This window comes from Stenella coeruleoalba (assembly GCF_951394435.1).
Source record: "Stenella coeruleoalba genome assembly, chromosome: 21".
NCBI classification, from domain to species: domain Eukaryota; kingdom Metazoa; phylum Chordata; class Mammalia; order Artiodactyla; family Delphinidae; genus Stenella; species Stenella coeruleoalba.
In genome coordinates this window covers 20,674,984-20,696,104 of record NC_137167.1, presented here as the reverse complement: position 1 = coordinate 20,696,104, position 21,121 = coordinate 20,674,984, and the positions used below count along the sequence as shown (strand labels likewise).

General features: G+C 35.5%; 1 long non-coding RNA gene across 1 annotated transcript; it reads left to right on the top strand.

The window, feature by feature from the left end:
* The first annotated feature begins 206 nt into the window (after positions 1-206).
* LOC307179854 lies at positions 207-20,911 on the top strand. Its single transcript, XR_013825564.1, has 3 exons — positions 207-270; positions 18,231-18,279; positions 20,819-20,911. It is a non-coding gene; the product is annotated as an uncharacterized lncRNA (long non-coding RNA).
* The last annotated feature ends 210 nt before the right edge of the window (positions 20,912-21,121 follow it).

The following is a 21,121-nucleotide window of genomic DNA, read 5'->3' as shown; positions in this document are numbered from 1 at the left end:
GTGATAATTTGTTATGGTAGCAATAGATACAAAGGTCATTCACATAAATCTAATTACATACAGGAATATGTAATACATACAGGAATAATTAGGTATAACTCTCTTGTACTCAATCTTACTTGTAAACAAAAGTGACTTTTTAGTTGTTCAGGGCTGTTTTACTGATTCCCATAATTCATTAATGATGTTTTTCTTGTTACCTCCCTCAGGAATCTGAAAGAAGAATAGTATGTGATCTTGGACACGTATCGTAAATGCACAACCTATAAGGTAAAATGCTAAATACTTTTTTGATAATGTAAGGCTGACTGGATGAAATGTTTAACTGTGGGAGACACTCTGGAGAGTGGGCACCTCCACGTTAGAAGAAGCTTCTGTGAGTCATAACTTCTGGCAAATGTTTACCCACCGATAATGGAAAATATCCTCTTGGGGATCTTAAACTTGTTACCATGGATGTTGTTTGCTAACACTGACTGTTTCCCCCTAACTGCTTATAGAAACTCCATGCTGCCGTCCATCTGTTCCCTCAGCAGAGTACTTTTGGGCCAGCAGTTATTTCAGACATTTCTGTGATTTCAGATGTCTCTGCATATAACTGTACTTGATTTTGAGAATTTGTTGCACAGAGCTTCCAGGCAGGTAGAAACATACAGCTCCAACTTTTCTCCTTTGGGCAACAACATGAGAGAAACTGATAACATCCAAATTAGTAAAAAAAAAAAAAAATGTTATAAAGCCTGATTTCTCACACTTCTGTTTTGTAACACTCATCACACCATAGGTTTCTTATATAAAATTTATTCCTTATTATTAATTCCTCATTGATTTTAAAGGTGACTTTTTAATTGCTATATCCCAGTGGATAGGACGGTGTCTGGTACATGGTCAGCTCAAATCCTTTGTGTGTCTTGCAACAGGATCTAAGCTGTGACCCTTGACTTCATTTCCAGCAGGCTTCTTCTTTCTCAAATCATTTATGGAACTGTCTTGAGCAATACCAATGACTTTTTGGTGTTTCTAATGCACTGCATTTTCTGTTTTTGTCACTGCCATCCCCTCTCTCTGCAATACTACTATCACCCTACTGACCTTGCCAGAATGAACTCATAAAAGCTTTTGTAAAGAAAGCCACAGCTGTACCCCATTCCCCTCTGTCCCTCACCCCAGTTTCAGTTTAGTCCCATGAGTTCTCATCCCTCATGTGTAGTCTGATCTTCTGTCTGGCCATACTATATTTGAGGACAGGGATTATATTCTTTATCTATCTATCCACTTACCTACCTACCTACCTACCTATCTAGTATTTCTACTTCCCTGCACAGTGCCTGGTGCCCAAAGGACATTCAATAAATATCTGCAAAATGATGATTAAACATTCTTAAAATTTTATATGAAGTTTGGTCTGCAGGAATTAACACATTGAGCTCTTGGAAGGCAGGGATCGGTCCTAAAATTAATTGTCCTCTTCTCATAGAACTTACAGTACTTTATGCATAGAAGTTACTAAACAGGGCTTCCCTGGTGGCACAGTGGTTGAGAGTCCGCCTGCCGATGCAGGGGACACGGGTTCGTGCCCTGGTCTGGGAAGATCCCGCATGCCGCGGAGCGGCTGGGCCCGTGAGCCATGGCCGCTGGGCCCGTGAGCCATGGCCGCTGAGCCTGAGCGTCCGGAGCCTGTGCTCCGCAACGGGAGAGGCCACAACAGTGAGAGAGGCCCGCGTACCGCAAAAAAGAAAAAAAAAAAAAAGTTACTAAACAAATAAACAAACATTAAATGTAAAGCAAAGAATAGTACAGCCATTAGGCCATAGGCTTCAGCGACAGAAATCTGAGTTCACATTCAGTCTTGGATGATGGATTGGAACCATAAATCCTCCACATAGTTCTCTCCATCCATGTCTTTCTTCCGTACAGGATTTTTTTTTTTTTTTATTTACTCCTACTTTGCTAATTATATTTTTCTATTTCATTTTTTTCATCATTTGTCTTGCTCTTCTTTCTCTTCCTCTGAGTATGTGTATAGATACATATATGTTCCATGCATGTTTGGGAGTAAATACGGGTGGTTTGCTGACCACAAGACCCTTTGAGTGTAATTAAGAAAAGTTAGAAGCTGAGACTAACAATGAATTCAAATGGATTCCAACAATACAAACATAAATAAATTATACAAAACATAAGAACAGTTAAACAGACTGACACTAAAGTTGTTATAATTTGACTTTTTCTTCTTTCAAGACTTGAATATTCTTATCACTCTGTTTTATGCTTCGCCAATCTCCCCTTTTCCCCTCTGATTTTTCTCCCCTTTTCTCTTCCACAAGTCATCTTTTCAATGGTACTTCAGCTTGTTAAAACCAAATTTATTTTAGCTTTTAAATGGTGAGAGAAAAGAAGATTGTTCTTTGGAATGGAAATCAGGACAGGTGTAAGACGTTCACAAAATAAGTGCCCAGGTCCTCGGGCTCCCCTCCAGCACTGTGGGAGCTGCAGTCGTGAGTGTAGAGCTAATTCCTGTGATCCCGTCAGAGGCATGGGGTGAGGGAAGGGCAGAGAGGAAGGAGCTTTCAAGAGAAATATGATTGAGTTCTCCTCACTGTGTCCACATTCTTTTTTCCTATCATGTCATCACCCCTGTATTTTCATATTTCTGTTGACTGCTCTTTAAGATACACCAATCTCACTGTGCATTTATCCTCCATTTTCTCTTGTTACCTTGATGCCACTGGGGGGAGAAACTGCCTGCTGTTGATGGTTGCCACGGATAAATAAAATAAGCATTTCTTAATACATTTAAGGAACTGTTAGAAATCATAGGTTTCCAAGTAGTAAACGACTGGTTAATTCAACCAATGTGATGATGAAGAACACATTTTCAAGCAGAAAAACAAAGGACTCATTCTGTACTCTTTTTAATTACACTCCTCTCAGAGTGCAAATCCCAATTTAGAATACCTTGGGGAATTCCTCTGAAAAGCGGAAAACCTTCCTTGGCTTTCTCTGAGATACTTTCAGCCCTTTCATAATAATTGATGTCATTTAATATTGCTTTAGTTTTAACTAATAAGATAGGATCAGCCACTTACACTGCTTCTTTTCTTAACAAGGGCCAGTACAATGTATATTCTTTACTGAAGCTGACTTTGCTTTTTAATGATAACTGAAATTTTAATAATTTTTGGATGGGTCATTTTGACTTGCAAACAATTTGAAGAGTCTGTCAAATGTATAGAATGCATGAAAGGACTTTATTTGCAAGCACCTGAGGAACGATAACATGGCTCCCTTCCCAGTGAAAATCAAGTCAAATTTACTGACATTATAAAAATGCTAAATTATCTACTAAAAACAAGGAAACAGCTTTAAAGTCCACTAGCTGATGACACGGCATTACTTCAAAATAAAATAAATTTGTAATATGTCTTATTCTACTTGCCTTTAAATAGCAGGCTGGCATTTTCACCAAGCATTAGAAGACCGTGGGTAGTCATGACACTTAGTACTCCAGACCTTATTTTCTTTTTTATTTTATTTTATTATTATTTTTTTGCGGTACGTGGGCCTCTCACTGCTGTGGCCTCTCCCGTTGTGGAGCACAGGCTCCGGATGCACAGGCTCAGTGGCCATGGCTCACGGGTCCGGCCGCTCCGTGGCATGTGGGATCTTCCCGGACCGGGGCACGAACCTGTGTCCCCTGCATCGGCAGGCGGACTCTCAATCACTGCGCCACCAGGGAAGCCCCCTTATTTTCTTGTTTAAAAGAAAGTGTGTACACAGTCTAATGTGATTTAAGAAAGAAACCTATTCTTTGAATAGCATTCCTACAGTTAAACATATTTTATATAGTGCTCTATAACTGTGGAAAAACTCAACTGCGTAAATAACAAAAAAGTCTAAGTAAAGTGATATTATTTTTTACTGATATAGTTGGCAAGGATCAAAACCAAAATAAAATGTACACAAGAGAATGAGAAACGAGGGATCCTCATATACTGCTAGTGGGAGGGTAACTTTGTATAAACTATCTAGAATACAATTTGTCAATATATGTTAAATAATTTTAAAATGTTAACTCACTTTGTAAGTACAGTTCCACTTATAGGAAATAATTATAGGTGGACAGTTATGTCCATAGAAAAATATTCACTACAATGTTACATATGATAAAATTGGAAATAATCTAAATGTCCATTAACAGGTACATGACCAAATACATTTTGATAGTGACATTAAATAGAATCTATTAAAAACTGTTTTTAGAAAATACGGTAAATGGCATGGGGATATATTCATAATTTATAAAAGAGTATAATTACAATCTATGAAAAGGAACTACAAAGCAAAGACTTGTACTGATTCAAAATGGCACCCAGCTCAATTGGCTCTTGCCCCAGAATTAAGCCTGGAGAATTGTCTTCTAAGTAAAGCAGGTCCTGTACATGAGGGAAGTTCCTAGTGTGGATATCAGACTCTGAGAGAAAGTGAGAACAGAGCTTCAGGTAACAATGGCTTCCTCAATAGGCAGTACGGGAAAAAGAAGGAAAATGTGAAGAGCAGCTTACTTCAAAGATGAAATACTCGAAAGTCCGTTACCTCAGAGGAAAATCCTCCTTAAATTGGAAACTACAAGGACTCCCAGCATCCTGGCTGCCTTCTCATCACCATTCGCCTTACAGGCAAGACCCCTGTGGTCACCTCTACTCACAGAGAGCTGCTGCCAAGGCCTGCACTGGGGGAAAGTCCTGTGAGGAGCCAACCTATATGGTTGCCACAGAAACCATGCCAGTTACAGATACTACACATTTTAATCGCTCGGCAGTAAATGTGACTGACTAGCCAGGAAACACCAAATGCTTGAGGAAAACCAGCAGTATGGAAGAGAAGCATCAAAATTGGAAAAAAAAAAAAAAAAAGGAGAAAAAAAAGAAAAACAAAGGAAACAGTACATATTCACCTAGGCTATTTTTTCTTATCTTGAATTGAAACTGAATAGTTTGATCTAAAAGCAGATTTCATGTTAAGGGAAAAAACAACAACAACTACTACTACTACTCAGTGAACCCTTCTCTCTCAAGAGTCCTTGATTCTTCTGATGACCAGTTTAATTCCATTCAAGCTCCCAAACTAGGTGCCAACTTCCTGGGGCAATTAATTGGATTTATAAGAGTTTATGTCCAGGAGGAATTTTCAGTCTGATGCCAAGTCATTGACGACTGAATTTTTTTCTGGTTTCAATCCAGTATTTATTCTTAACATGGTAAAACTTTAGGATTTGTAGTATTTGCATAGCTTCCAACTGTTTCCATTGCTTCAAAACATGGGCCCATCTATAAATTTCACGTGATAATCACTGACATTTATCTTTGTTATTGTCACCTGGTATCTGCATCAATGTCAAAATAAGAGTCTTAAAAAAATGAAGGTCTGCAGTTTTACTGGCCCAGCAACAGAAGTTTTACTGGATAAACCCTATCTCTGCATGACAGAGAATAGGCAACAGAAGCATCTCTGACAGCTGTTGCATGATGGAGTAGGAAAAAGGTCACTTCCTGCAAATGTTAGGGATTTTAAGAATCCCACAGGCATTGGAGGAATAATTGGACTCAACAAGCAATCAATCATATGTGAAGCATGTGAAGTATATCTAAAGACCAAAGGTCAGGATTTAATGTCCAAATTCACCCAATTGTTCAGATGGTCTGGAAGTAAAAAGATTTAATTTCAGAGACATTTACGTGGAGAAATTTACATGGAGTTGAATATAAAATACAGAGGTTTTTTTCTATTTTCCTTTAAAAATCTTTGTAGACAAAGTAATATGATACATTAGAAACTAAAAGATCCTCCCCAAATTTGATGACTTACTATTGAAGTAATTCATATTAACATATTAACGTTTTTAACTGGTTTTTTTCTTAAGAAGGATTCCCTTTTTTTCAGAAACTAAAGAGTTTAATAGTATATTGGCTTTAATTGATGTTAATAATTTTAAGAACTAAATTAAAGAAGTAATAAAAATTGATAATATGATAATCACTAGCATCCTACTAAGACATTTAGTTGGCAATTTAATTTTAGATCATCTGGGTTTCTTCTAGATTCATATATTATTAAATGAAGTTTTGCTTAAGCTGTTGTACTAAATATTGGGGAAATATGAAAATAAAAACCAGTGTGACTGTGTCCTTCAAGACCCTTAAAATCCTTCGTTGAGTGTGGCGGATTCCTAATTGTCCCTAAATGTCCTTTGTCCTCTTATTTATTTTTTTAATTGCAACTTCTTATTTTGAAATATGTTGCCTTCCAGAAGTTGCAAAATAGCAGAGAGAGTTCCAGCATATCTTAACTCAGGTTCACCCAATGATCATATTTTATATAAACATAGTACCTGGTCAAAACCGAGAATCCAACATTGGTAACTACTCTTACCTCACGTTCAGGCTTTATATAGATTTCAACAGCTGTTAAATGTACTCTTTTTCTTTCTTTCTTTTGTTTTCTGTGTATAGTTCTTTGAAATCTTATCACAAGGGTAAATTTGCTTGACCATCTTCACACAGTCTCTATTACAATTAGGGTACACAACTCTTTTATCAGCACCAAGACATTCCTTTGTGTTACTCCTTAACAATCACACCCTCCTCCCTGACCCTAACCTCTGGCAACAACTGACAAGCTGTTTATCGCTATAATTTTGCCATTTCAAGAACATTATATAAACAAAATCGTGTCACATGCAGCGTTTTGAGATTGGCTTTTTTTCATTAGGCATAGAGTCGTTGAAATCCTTCTAAATCGTGTGTATCAATAGTTTGTTTCTTTGTATTTATTGCACCACAGTTTATCCGTTCACCAGTTGAAGGACTTTGGGGTGGCTTCCAGCTTTTGGCTACTACAAATAAAATGGCTATGAACATCTGTGTACATGTTCCCATGTGACTATTCTTTCATGTCTCTAGGATAAGTACCAAGGAGGGCTGGGTTGTATCATGTGTGTTGTTAGCTTCATAGGAAGCCCCAAACTGCTTTCCAAGACTATGTGATACTTTACATTTCCTTCAACAATGTGTGAGAAATCCAGTTTCTCTGTAACCTTGTTAGCACATGGTAATTTCAGTATTTTAAAATTTTAGCCATTTAAATAGGTATGCAATAGTATCTCATGTTGCTTTAATTTTCATTTCTTTAATGGATGATGGTGAACATCTTTTTTTCATATGCTTATTTGCCATCTCTATACCGTCTTTTGTCTATTTTCTCATTCAGCTGGTTTTTTCTTGAGAGTAGAGAATTTTTTAATATATTCTGGACAAAGATTCTGTCTCAGATATATGATTTAAAAATATTTCTGCCAGTTGATGGCTAGCTTTTTTTTTTTAACATCTTTATTGGAGTGTAATTGCTTTACAATGTTGTGTGAGTTTCTGCTGTACAACAAAGTGAATCAGCTATATGTATACATATATCCCCATATCCGCTACCTCTTACCCTCCCTATACCACTCCTCTAGGTGGTCACAAAGCACCGAGCTGATTTCCCTGTGCCATGCAGGTCCTTCCCACTAGCTATCTATTTTACATTTGGTAGTGTATATATGTCAATGCTTCTCTCTCACTTTGTCCCAGCTTACCCTTCCCCCTCCCCATATCCTCAAGTCCATTCTCTACGTCTGCATCTTTATTCCTGTCCTGCCCCTAGGTTTGTCAGAACCCTTTTTTTTTTTTTAGATTCCATATATATGTGTTAGCATATAGTATTTGTTTTTCTCTTTCTGATTTACTTCACTCTGTATGACAATATCTAAGTCCATCCACCTCACTACAAATAACTCAATTTCATTTCTTTTTATGGATAATATTCCATTGTATATATGTGCTACATCTTCTTTATCCATTCATCTGTCGATGGACACTTAGGTTGCTTCCATGTCCTGGCTATTGTAAATAGAGCTGCAATGAACATTCTGGTACATGACTCTTTTTTGACTTATGGTTTTCTCAGGGTATATGCCCAGGAGTGGGATTGCTGGGTCATATGGTAGTTCTATTTTTAGTTTTTTAAGGAACCTCCATACTGTTCTTCATAGTGGCTGTATCAAATTACATTCCCACCAACAGTGCAAGAGGGTTCCCTTTTCTCCACACCCTCTCCAGCATTTATTGTTTGTAGATTCTTTGATGATGGCCATTCTGACCAGTGTGAGATGATACCTCATTGTAGTTTTGATTTGCATTTCTCTAATGATTAGTGATGTTGAGCATCCTTTCATGTGTTTGTTGGCAATCTGTATATCTTCTTTGGAGAAATGTCTGTTTAGGTGTTCTGCCCATTTTTGGATTGGGCTGTTTGTTTTTTTGATATTGAGCTGCATGAGCTGCTTGTATATTTTGGAGATTAATCCTTTGTCAGTTGCTTCATTTGCAAATATTTTCTCCCATTCTGAGGGGTTGTCTTTTTGTCTTGTTTATGGTTTCCTTTGCTGTGCAAAAGCTTTGAAGTTTCATTAGGTCCCATTTGTTTATTTTTATTTCCATTTTTCTTGGAGGTGGGTCAAAAAGGATCTTGCTGTGATTTATGTAATAGAGTGTTCTGCCTATGTTTTCCTCTTGATGGCTAGCTTTTTATCTTCTTAACAGGTTCATACATAGAGCAAAAGTTTTTAAGTTTGATGGTCCGTATTATCAATTTTTGTCTTTTATATATAGATCGTGCCTTTGTGTCATGTCTAAGAACTCTTTGTTCTTAGCATGGGAAAATCTTTTCTTGTATTTTCTTGTAGAAGTTTTCTAGTTTTCCATTTATGTAGATCTATGATCCATTTTTAGTTAAAATTTGTATAAGATGTGAAGTTTAGGTCTGGTTTTGGAGGGTGGTGTTTGGAGTTTGGTGGGAGAAGTGGCCAAGTTTCAGGAGGAAGAAAACTGGTGAGTGAAAAATTTCAACAGTACATAAAGAATAAAGTTTCAAGATAGTGACAGCAGAATAAAGGAGATTGGATGGCAGTCAAAATAGTAGGGGCACATGAAGAATTGAACATGTCAGAAGACAGAAAGGAAGGAAGAGTGAAGAAAAAGATTCAGAGAGTGTTCTGAAAGGAAACAAAAATTTTAACAGTTATGTTCAAAGCATCAAAAAATGTCTGGTTCTTAGACTTGCCTGCACTTGGACTGGGCTGTGTTGGTTGAGATTTCTCCCCATATATATTATCTGTCATACTTAAAAGATAGCATTCTGGATCTCTTGTTTGCTCAAAAGAGTTATCTCAATGGTGAAATATCAAGTCTGTTGAGGAAGTTTATTATAACTTCAAAACAGTTCAGGAAGGGGGAATAATTTTGACTTCAAGGTGCATTTTGCTGATTCTGAAATTCTTTTGTGTGACTTTTTGTTCAAGTGATCCTAACCCAAAAGCAAAAGAAGGATAACGGTTTTGAATGTGCTCTGAAGGTACTTAATAGCATTGGAAATGTAGATAATAGCTTATAAAATATTGAGAGTTCTTAAAATTAGACTAAAAGGGAGATTCAAACAATTCTATTCATAATTTGGGGAGAAATGCAATAACTAAAATTTCCTCAGTCACATATTCTCAAAAATAATTGATCTGGAATAAGTACAATTCTTTTTGCTAGAGACAGTTAAGTATAGAGACTTTGATCAGGTACCACTTGAAAGTTAATTATCCATGTATCTGAAATAGATGAAATTTAATAGAGAGGCCATGAAGAAGTCACATTAAGAGGCAGCAAAATAAAGTACCACTGTAAAATCTTGGTAAATTTGTTAAAATAACAACAAATGGAGAAATGAATAACTATTTCATTTGAATTTTAAGGCCTATTTTCCCAAGAACCATTAACAACATTACAGGTGTAAAGTGAGAACTGATTAATTTATATGGGAAATATGGCAGAAAACAATTTCTGCTTTCACTCTTCTTTCCCTCAGTAGATTTGCAATGATGAGTGTTTGCATTTCCGTGAAGAGTTGCTTAAACCAATAAACTTGCTCTTGGCAGCCCATGTCAAACAAGAGCACCATTGTATCACTTACTGATTGTACTAGTGTTAGCTGACTTGTAGAAACTAAAACTAATAGATGTTACTAAAATTTATACATACACACACACACAGAGAATTTAAGAATCAGCTATTTATCTTCCTACCTATATTTTTCAGGATAAAGAAGAAAAAAGGATGTACTCATGGGCTAGAAACTATTTTTTATCATGAAAAGAATAGAGATCATTTTCAACCTGAATATTTCCAATAAACACTTTGCTGTAAATTATTGAGATGTTTCTACATAATTGCCTTGTCCTATTTTTCAGGACATATAGAAAGCCTTTGCCACAACTTAAATTTTTTTCTTTCAGTTTTATCAAGGTATAATTGACATACAGCAATGTATAAGTTTAAGGTATACAGCAAAATGACTTACATATCTTGTGAAATGATTACTACAATAAGTTTAGTTAGCATCCATTATCTTGTGTAGATACAAAAACAAAAAAAAAAGTTTTTTTTTCTTTTTATAATGAGAACTTTGAGGATCGACTCTTAACAGATTTCAAACATATCATACAGCAGTGTTAACTATAGCTATAACGTTGTACATTACATCCCTAGTACTTATTTATCTTATAACTGGAATTTTGTACCTTTTGACTACTTTCATCCAATTCCCCAGCCCCATCTCCACCTCTGGCAACCACAGATATGATCTCTTTTTCTGTGAGTTTTGTTGTTGTTTGTTTGTTTTAGATTCACACATAAGTGGGATCATACAGTATTTGTCTTTCCCTCTCTGACTTATTTCACTTAGCATAGTGCTGTCAAGATCCATGCATGTTATCTCAGATGGCAGGATTTCCTTCTTTTTTGTGGGTGAATAATATTGTGGCTGAATATAATTTTATATATGTATATATATATATACATATTCTTTATCCATTCATCTGTTGATGTACAATTAGGTTGTTTCCATGTCTTGACTATTGTGAATAACACTGCATTGAACATGAGGGTACAGATATCTCTTTGACATAGTGACTTTGTTTCCTTTGGAATTATATGCAGAAGTGGGATTGCTGGATCATATGGTAGTTCTATTTTTAATTTTTTGAGGAACCTTCATACTGTTTTCCGTAGTAGCAGCACCAATTTACATTTTCATCAACAGTGCACAAGGGTTGCCGTTTCTCCGAAGTCTCCTCAGCATTTGTCATTTCTTGTCTTTTTGATGATAGCCATTTAACAGGCATGAGGGGATATATTGGGTTTTGATTTGTATTTCCCTAATGATACCAGATATTGAACACCGTTTCATATAGCTCTTGGCCATTATATATCTTCTTTGGAAAAATGTCTATTCAGGTCATTTGCCTATTTTTAATTAGATTATTATTACTACTACTATTATTATTTGCTATTGAGTTGAGTTATTTCTATATTTTGGATACTAACCCCTTTGCAGATATATGCTTTGCAAATATTTTCTCCCATTCCATAGGCTGCCTTTTTACTTTGTTGATCATTTCTTTTGCTGTGCATCAGAGCTTTTTAGTTTGATGTAGTCCCATTTGTTCACTTTTACTTTATTGCCTTTGCTTTTGGTGTCAGATCTAAAAAATCATTGCCAAGACCTATGTTTTCTTCTAGGAGTTTTACGGTTTCAGGTCTTACATTTAAGTCTTTAATCAATTTTGAGTTAATTTTTGTGAGTGGTGTCTACAACATTTTAATATTTGTAATAAATCTGAACGTATAGCAATATCATCCAAATTTATTAGGGAGGTTAACATGAAATAGTCAAATCTCTAGCATAGGTTAATTTGAATAGTTCTCTTAAGACTTTAAAATTTGTCCTCATAGATCTGACCTCCTAAATGTGGAAAGTAAAGCATAAATGTTAACAAACACTTTTCAAATATTATTTGAATAGGTTCCAAAATAGCTACAATGCTAGGAAATCGTCCCTAGCAGCTGGACCTGCTTCAGTTTATTTATGCTCTTACTTTGTAAGATTTTTGGATTCGGACTGAATTATGTCGGGGACTAGTTGATATTGACTTTATTGTTGTCCTGCTCACAAACCGAGACCACACTTTTAATGTTGCCAATAGTGTACAGAAGCAGACAACCAAATTTTGGAATGGGTGGTTTCCCTACATTAACTCAAATTGATTTTGTTCTTCCCAATGCTGATAAATATTATCTTGGAATGTAATAATAAAATGGAAATTCTATAAATATGTTTAGTTGAAAATATCCAAAGGATAAACTATAATTCAATGGAATATGTAAAGTTAGAGTTCAGAAATCCAGACATTAGGTTCAAAGTTCCTCTCTGACTATTTGATTACCTTAGTTTTTCTAATATAATTGAGATTCTGCCTTGACTATACAAATGAGCTATAGAAAAGTTGTAAAATTAATATAAACATTTGAAATATTTTCTTTTTGCTCACTTTGCAAAGACTTCCAGTTTAATTCTAAATAAATATCAAGTTTGAGAGGCCGATTTAAGGCAGGTGTATCATTACTTTCTCACACAGTTTTTCAAGTCGGTAAAAAGTATGCAAGAATCTGAATGTTCTTTGCAACAGTAGCTTCAATTTCCATCATCCAAGATCCAATTTGTATCAAGGTAAAACTTGCCCCATTAGATCTGTTCAGCAAAGCCATTAAACAACTTTTGGTGTTCTTGCTTTTTCACATTTAGGACACTAAACTTTTACAGAGAAAGACTGTTTGAAGCCTTCCTAATTATTTCCATTATTGTACAAGAAGGATTTCTAAGGCTCAGCCTCTCTTGTAATTCTCAAAGTTCTCAGTGCAAATTATATGGCAATCTAAAATGCCTTTCTCCAGCTTTGTGACCTGATTATTATTTAGAGTCTCTCCAGCAGTGAACCTGAAGATCATGCAAATGTGTTCTTTGGGAAAGTCACTGTGTACCTGAAGAATTTGTTTTGTAGGAAGCCAACTCAGATTTATCACCAGTCATGAAAATTCTTTATCAGTGCTTTTCCATAAAGCAGGCCTACTAGTTCCATTTTAGCTCTGACAGAAAGCTGATCAGGAATACTATTATTAAGCCATAAATGCCTATTTTAAAATATGTTGCCTGTGTTACTATACTGTATTATATCATTAATTCATGTAATATTTCCTTTGGTTTTAGTATCTTCTGTGTCATAATCAAAACTGAAATAACTCTGGAAATGTAAAGTGTATAGCATATATCTAAAGTTGAGAATCAGAATAAACCTACAACTTAATTTGAGTAAATACATACAAATTTAACTAGACAGGAGTGACCATGTATATTCACGACATGCAGTATTCACAATGCTGAACAGCAATAGTATTTGCCAAGATAGTCACAGTTCCTAGAAGAGTGAGATTAGCTGCAACTATAGACATCCATTAGTCCAATTTTTATTAAACAAAAGACAAAAACAATTTGTTTTTCTTTCCCTTCAAAAACAATTCAACAGGGTAGCTATTTTTTTACATCCTAGGATATACTAGTGATCGAATGTCAGTCTGTATTCATAAGGAATGGAGCCAAGTGGGAACAAGGATAAGCAAATAATTCCAATTAGTGAGATAAACTATCAGCTAGGAATTTATTCAGGGTGCTACTGGCACACCTTACCCAGCATTATTTTTCAGGGAAGATGTTGAAGGTCAAGAGATATTCAAGTAAGAGCTAACTAGGCATGAGGTCCTGTAAGAGATGGGGTGCTCCAGTCATAAGGAGCTGTAGGTTGAGGATGGCTCAATGTAGATTTACAGTCCTGTCATATCAGACTTAATAAGGAGTTTGTCCTTCATGCTGATATTAAGATATATCACTGAAGGAGAGTGAGATGATCCCATTTCAGTTTAGAAAGATCATTGTGGCTCAAGTATAAGGAATTATTTTCTAAGAGAATAATGGAATTAGACCAGTTCAGGTAAAAAATGATACTGTCTTACACCATGGTAGTGATGGAGAAGAAAAAAAAATACATAAAGTACATTTATATCTCATCTTATTCTGTTACAACTATTGTTTTATATTAGAGTACACAGATGTTACTTTTAAAATATACTATGATTCTGAGGAGCCATTTACTTACAGATCCTCTTGTATTATTTGTAACAATGTCATATTTATCTCTGAAGCACACATTCTCTGCTGTCATCTTAAATTCCCAGGTTATTTGATCTGATAAAACATTTATCTTCCAAAACGTGACTAAATACTGTCCCCAAAGTCACATGATATTTCATATTTGTGCAAACACGTTTTTCTGCTGAAAGATAAGTAAAAATAAAGGCTTAGATATTTGATTTTGCTGATGTTAAAAATGATAAAGCAAAAGGAGAAGTAAACAGAGTTTAAGAAAATGTAAAATGTGTATTGTGAAAACAGACGTATCTGAAAAATGAATTGTTTAAGGGAAATATAGGTATAAGAGGCATGCCTGAGAAATGCAAGAAGAAAGGGGATTAAATAAAAATATAGACTTTTAACTACTGCCTACTCATAACAATACCATGATTTACATCATATTTTATATATGTATATATATATACATATATATATACATATATATATATATATATATATATACACACACATATATAGGAATGATGAGATTGTTATTCCAGAAAGCAATATAACCTAGTAGAAAATTTATTAAGTTAGAAAAGGGAAAATGAAGTTCTAATACTGATTTCAGTGCTTCAGGAAAGACTTTGGGCATCAATTTCCATACCTGTAAAATGATCAAACGTATCTCATGTGTAAATGTATAAAAATGAAATAATAGGGGCTTCCCTGGTGGCACAGTGGTTGAGAGTCCGCCTGGCGATGCGGGGGACGCGGGTTCATGCCCCAGTCCGGGAGGATCCCATGTGCCGCGGAGTGGCTGGGCCCGTGAGCCATGGCCGCTGGGCCTGCGCGTCCGGAGCCTGTGCTCCGCAACGGGAGAGGCCACAGCAGTGAGAGGCCCGCGTACCGCAAAAAAAATAGTGACTCATTGTAGGGAGTGACTTTTTTTAGGAGTCACAGAAATACAGGGGAAACAAAATTCATTCCAAATAAACCAAAAAAAAAATTTACTGGAATAGTAGGTTTTTAAGATTATAAAAATAACCAATTTTATATGAAAACTATATCTGAACCCATGAAACTTCTATAGAATACAGGAATCCATAAAGTTATATATTTTCAAGTTTTGCAATCAAAATAGCTTCCTTAATATTTCTTATGCGTTTCCCATATACATATGCTTCACACATGCTCCTTATTTTTCAGACAAGGGCAGTGTTTTCATTATACATTTACATTGTTATTGTAACTATTTTCTAGGTCTGTCAATAAAATTTGGACTCATGCATTGATAACACATTTGTGCAATTAAATTTTAATTCTCACTAGTAATTCTAGCTTTTTTGAATATACAAATCATCTACATTTATTATATTATTGCTGTAACACCTCATACACATCTTGAGACCATTTAGGCCCCAAAAGATGATTTAATATTCCAAGAGTCAAATGTAAATAATTCTGAATTACTAGTCCAAACGGAAGACTCAGATAACTTCTGGAGTTTAAATATGCAAATAATCAAAAATAGATTTCTTACTCGACCCTCCTGCTACTGAATGTTTCTGTAGGTTGCTGTTAGAAGCAGGGTTTACAGTGTTGTGCTTCAGTTTCTGTTTATCCTCCTGTCAAGATGCTCATTAAAAGCAAAACAATAAAAACTCAGTGAGAACTAAGGGTGATAAAGTGCCAGCATAATTTGGAAGCTGGAAAGTGTGCCCTTAAACACATATTCGTTGGCTTAGCGTGTAATGTGTAACATCACCGTTGGTTTTCTCTCCTCACTGCTGTGTCAAGACACTGATAGCAGTGGGAGCCAGGAGGGCCAGAGACATACCATCACTGGAGTCCAAATCTCCTGCACTTCCACATCTGTTCAGTTATGTAGTTCTATCAATACTGCTATCAGGATAGACTTAGAGAATGAGATCAGCATCAATTCTCCACCAGAAACGTAGGTGAATATGATACGAAAACAGAGGTGGCTGTCAGAGTGGACCATGTGTCTTTTTCTAGCTTGACACTTGGTCTCTCGTAATAACCTTGCAGAATGTTGGAGAAATCAAATTTATTGAAGGGATAGGATGGGAAAAGAGAATTACACTATTAGAGAGAAAAGCACTTAAAATTATACATAGGTGCAGCATTCCCAACCTCTGTGCCGTAGATAAGTTAGTCATGGGCTGAGACCTCAGCAGCAGAGTAACCAGGCAGGAGCTAGTGTAGCCTGAGACTCTGGGTCATCATCACAGGCCATAAGTACCTCCTTTTACCCTAGGGTGTTCTGCAAAAATGCTCATTTTCTGAGACTGTCATAACACCAACAAAAGACGTTTTATTTTTTTTTTGTTTTCTACATCCCCATATTGCTTGTTAAAAAAAAAAAAAAAAAACAAGAGAAAACTGGTTACATAAGTTATAGTGCATTCATAGCATACCCTGGAATACAAACAGGGATGAAAACATTATTGAAGCAGCTCTGTATAAGGATATAGAAAGCATGTCAAAATATATCTTTAGAAAGCTAAAATGTACATGCATGCAGCAGTGCCATGTCTGTAAAATTAAGCAATCACATAAAACACCAAAAGCTAATTTATAATATAAAACAAAACACTCAACTGTACACAGTATATGACTTTTGCCAAAGTTCGTAAATTAATACTTTACAGAGAGTCTTTCAGAGAATATACTCAGTTCCCATCCTCAATCCCCTGCCTTCGGGAATGCTTTTTTCTAACTTCTGCCTCAGATTCTCCAGCCTCTACGAGGACAATCTACTCCCTGCAACCAAGGCCAGACTTACTCCCAACAGAAATCCCTCACTTGAACAGGTATCACAAGGTCTGGGTTATCATTCTAGAAGAAGGCCCCCTGGTGGTAGATGTGGGGGAAGGCTTCTAATAGGTAATTTTGTGGTTACTTCGTATCCCTCCAAATAATATGTGTGGTGCAGGGAGATGGTTTTGACATACCTGATTTCACAGAAACATGTAAGTTCTAAGAATCACCTAGAAAATGGATTGTCATAGACAGGTTAAATACTGACTTGAGACACTAGATAAGATAAAAATAACAGAAAATAAGATACAGTGGTTTTGGCAAGCAAGCCCTCTGTGACTCAGAAATCAGTTAGGTAAACTGCAGTGATCAGCTGGTATTACAGGAATCAATCAGTCTCCTCCAGGGTGGGGTCATGTTCCTGATGTAGCATTATATAAGTGAAAAAAGTAATGACTAGGCTTCCTTTGCCATCAATTCCCAATCCCCTTCAAGGAACAATACTTATATCTCCAAATTACTGCAATGAAGTCATATTAAATACATCTGCTCTCTAGAACTTTCTGATGTGATACTACAAAAAGTAGTTGGGTTGCCCATATAAGAATGAAGAAAATAAGTGGCTATAACTAGGATACGACTTATGTCATAACAGTACTTGAAGCAGATGGAGTACAAATCTTAGCCTTTCTGCTTTTCAGTTCTTAGAAGCCAGTTTGGACTGATCCCAGCGCAGGAGAAGTTGTCCTACATTGAACATCATCACCCATCTCCTCCCCAAGTATCATCGTGCCCAAACCAAAACTCCACTCATCACATATATGCTGCCAAGGGAAAGTGAAAACTGGAAACTTATAAGTGTTCCCCAATATTAGCGTGTCTGAACAATCATATTTAATCAGTTCTCAGATCTACTGTTCTCTCTACCAAAAAGAATGTTCTATTGTAACTGTTTTGATTATGAACTTGCTTCTACTCAAAAAGTTCTATTATTACGAGAAAATGCTTGAAAATGGCAGAATTTGTGGTGAAGTAGGGAGGCCTTGATAGTGTGCTCTAAGTTTTGTAAAAAATAGTATAACATGTTAAAACTTGTCCTAATAGACACTGCGAGATCACTTAGATACCATTTTAATTTAAGGACTGTGTGTGGCTTTCCCACAGCTCCAGTGCCATTTCTAGTAAAATGAGATTTTCATGAAAGGCATTAAAAATCATGTTGCATTTAAATAGTGATATTGTTTCAATCTTTCATCAGGCTGGGTCATTTGCATTTAGAAATTTTGACATTCATATAGAACATTTTGTATCAAAAATGTCTACATTTGCTTCAATTCCAGAAATGAACTACTTTTCCATGCAAGTAGAGTTTCTCTCAAGCCAGCTAAGGTAATCACACATCTTCCTTTATTCTTTAAGACCACTGTGCCCCGAAATAGCTCCCCTGAAAGTCTGACATAGTTATAGGAAGATCCATAAAATGTCTTATTAAGGGATTTAACCTCACCATCATTACTATGTAAATATGCATTTCCCTTGGGTTTAGAAATTAACCTATTATGCTTTTCCTGATACAGAAGGAGGTAGTCTGGAGAGATCTGAAAGAAATGCAAAGGCACAGTTAATTTATTAACAGAGTTCTCAGGACAGATTGAGGGAGAAAAGCAGCTACAGTTAAGCTTTCATTTAATGTAAGGCTAGCACAAGGACATTTGTGCCTAGAGGTAGAAGTAAGGAAATAGATCTGTAATAATTTTGCTGCTGATCTAATCTAAACACATGCTTTATTAAAGTGTCCTTCTGAAAAATTCACATTTCCTATAATAATAATTTCCATTTATATTATTTTTTATATTACAAAGCAATTTTACATATATTATGTCACTGAACTCTCACAATATTGTTTGTTAGAACAAGTTTTAGCTGTTTAACAATGAGGAAATGGAGCTTAAGTGACCTGCCATAGTTACATACATATTAAGTTGAAGAACAGGGTCATGCACCCTATGTCTTACTGAGTTGTTTAAGTATCATACTATTGTCTTAGGAAAAAAACTTGCTTTATGATCCTATAAAAAACATTTTGATACTCTTTGATACATAAGATTCGTTAGTATGGTCATATACCAAATTTCTTTCAGTGTAGAGCAACTAAATTGAGAAGAGTAAGAATAATATAATTTAAATTCCTAAAGGCAACATTTAGTAAATATCTAATAGAAATCAGATATACTATTCAAATCAACATGTACAGACACAAACAGCCTAGATTTTAAGATATATAAGTAGAGAATTGAAAAGTATATCTTCCACCTGCCTTTTGTTGCCAGCCAAAGAATCCCATCTCCCTAGAGAAGATATCCCAGCATGATTTCTTTTTGTTTTCCTGTCTTTTATGTTTTACCACAAATGATTTCATCCTACACATGTCAGTTTCAGCCTTTCTCATATCACATAACCTCCCCCCCACACACACACACAAACACACACTTCTTCATTCCATATCAGCACAGAAAGATCTACCTTACTCATTTTAATGGCTGTGAGAATGTATAATAATTGAGTTGACCAGATGGACATTTAAGTTATTTCCAAATGAATCTTCTTGTACAGACATCATTTAGATGGTGTGTGAGTATGTCCATTGGACAGATTCCTAGAAGAGGAATTATTAGGCCAAAGGAATTATGCATTTTCAATTTTGAGAAATACTGCCAAATTGCCTCTAAAATGTTTGTATAATTCTATATTTCCACTAGCAGTGCATGCGAGTGCATGTTGTCCTCACACCCCCATGAATATATTGTACCATTAGTTTTTAAAAACTATACTAATATATTTATGTCATAAAACTGAGGTTTAATTTGTATAACTGAGGTTGAGATTTTCCCCACATGCATCTGGTTTTCCCAATTGTTCACTGGACTGTTGGTCTTTTCCCAGCTGATTCATATGAATGCTGGACATATTAAGAATATCAACTCCTTAACTGTTAAAAAGAGTTATCATTTTTTCCAAATTCTAATTTTTTTTTTTTTCTTTTTTGCGGTATGCGGGCCTCTCACCGCTGTGGCCTCTTCCGCCGCGGAGCACAGGCTCCGGACGCGCAGGCCCAGCGGCCATGGCTCATAGGCCCAGCCACTCCGCAGCATGTGGGATCCTCGCAGACCGGGGCACGAATCCATGTCCCCTGCATCAGCAGGCGGACTCTCAACCACTGCGCCACCAGGGAAGCCCCCAAATTCTAATTTATCTTTTGTTTTGCTTGTAGAATTATTTTATATGTTGATTTTTGTATTTTTATATTTTATTTCTTATATATTTTTGAACTTTTTGTCATTAAAACAAGCCTTCTCCAATACTGTAAAACTTCTTCCACAATTTCTTTTAGTTTAATATTTTGTATTTAATATCTGTAATTTATTTTGGTGTAAAGAGTGAGGTATGTATCTCACTTCATTTTTTTTCAGGTGGTTATTATTTATTATAATCCACCTTATAAAATCAACCAGTTTCTGTCACTTGAAATGCCACCATCATTGTGTAATAAATTCCCATACATTAACAACATTTTACTAATAAAATTACATCACAATTCCTCTCTCCCTTTCCATCTTTCTATCTATTATCAGTCTAATATTTTGTATTGCTCTTTTAAAGGTATTCCTTACATAAAAATAATTATGTTTATTTAGGTATGCATGTTTGTACTTATTTATAGTGTTGATACCACATAAAGCTTTGGGATCAAAATATACTAAATTATTTTGGGATTAAATTCAACAAAATATAATTATGTTCCTCTGCCCACTTCCCCAAAATGTTAATATAGTTTAAAATAAATATGAAACAATATATACCTTATGAATTAAAATAAGAAAATCACTGTTTAAACAGATGATAAACAGGTTTATTATTTTATATTCAGTTATTATAGGTTAATACTTCATTTCACTTCAAACTTTCTAAGATCTAAAGCAAGAAAGGAAACATGCTGAATGTGTAAGTATTATTTTATGATGAAGGAAGTGTTTTTTCCTAGCAATTAATTCTAAGTAGAATACGGGACTCATACAAGGGATGCCAAATAGTATAAATAAGTTAACCAAACCTTTCCAAAAAAGAGATGTTCAGAAATATTTCCAAATGGATCATTTTTATGTTTCTCCTATACGTAAGTTGAGCAATGAATATTAATGCATCAACGAACATATTTCTTCAGGCAAGGAGG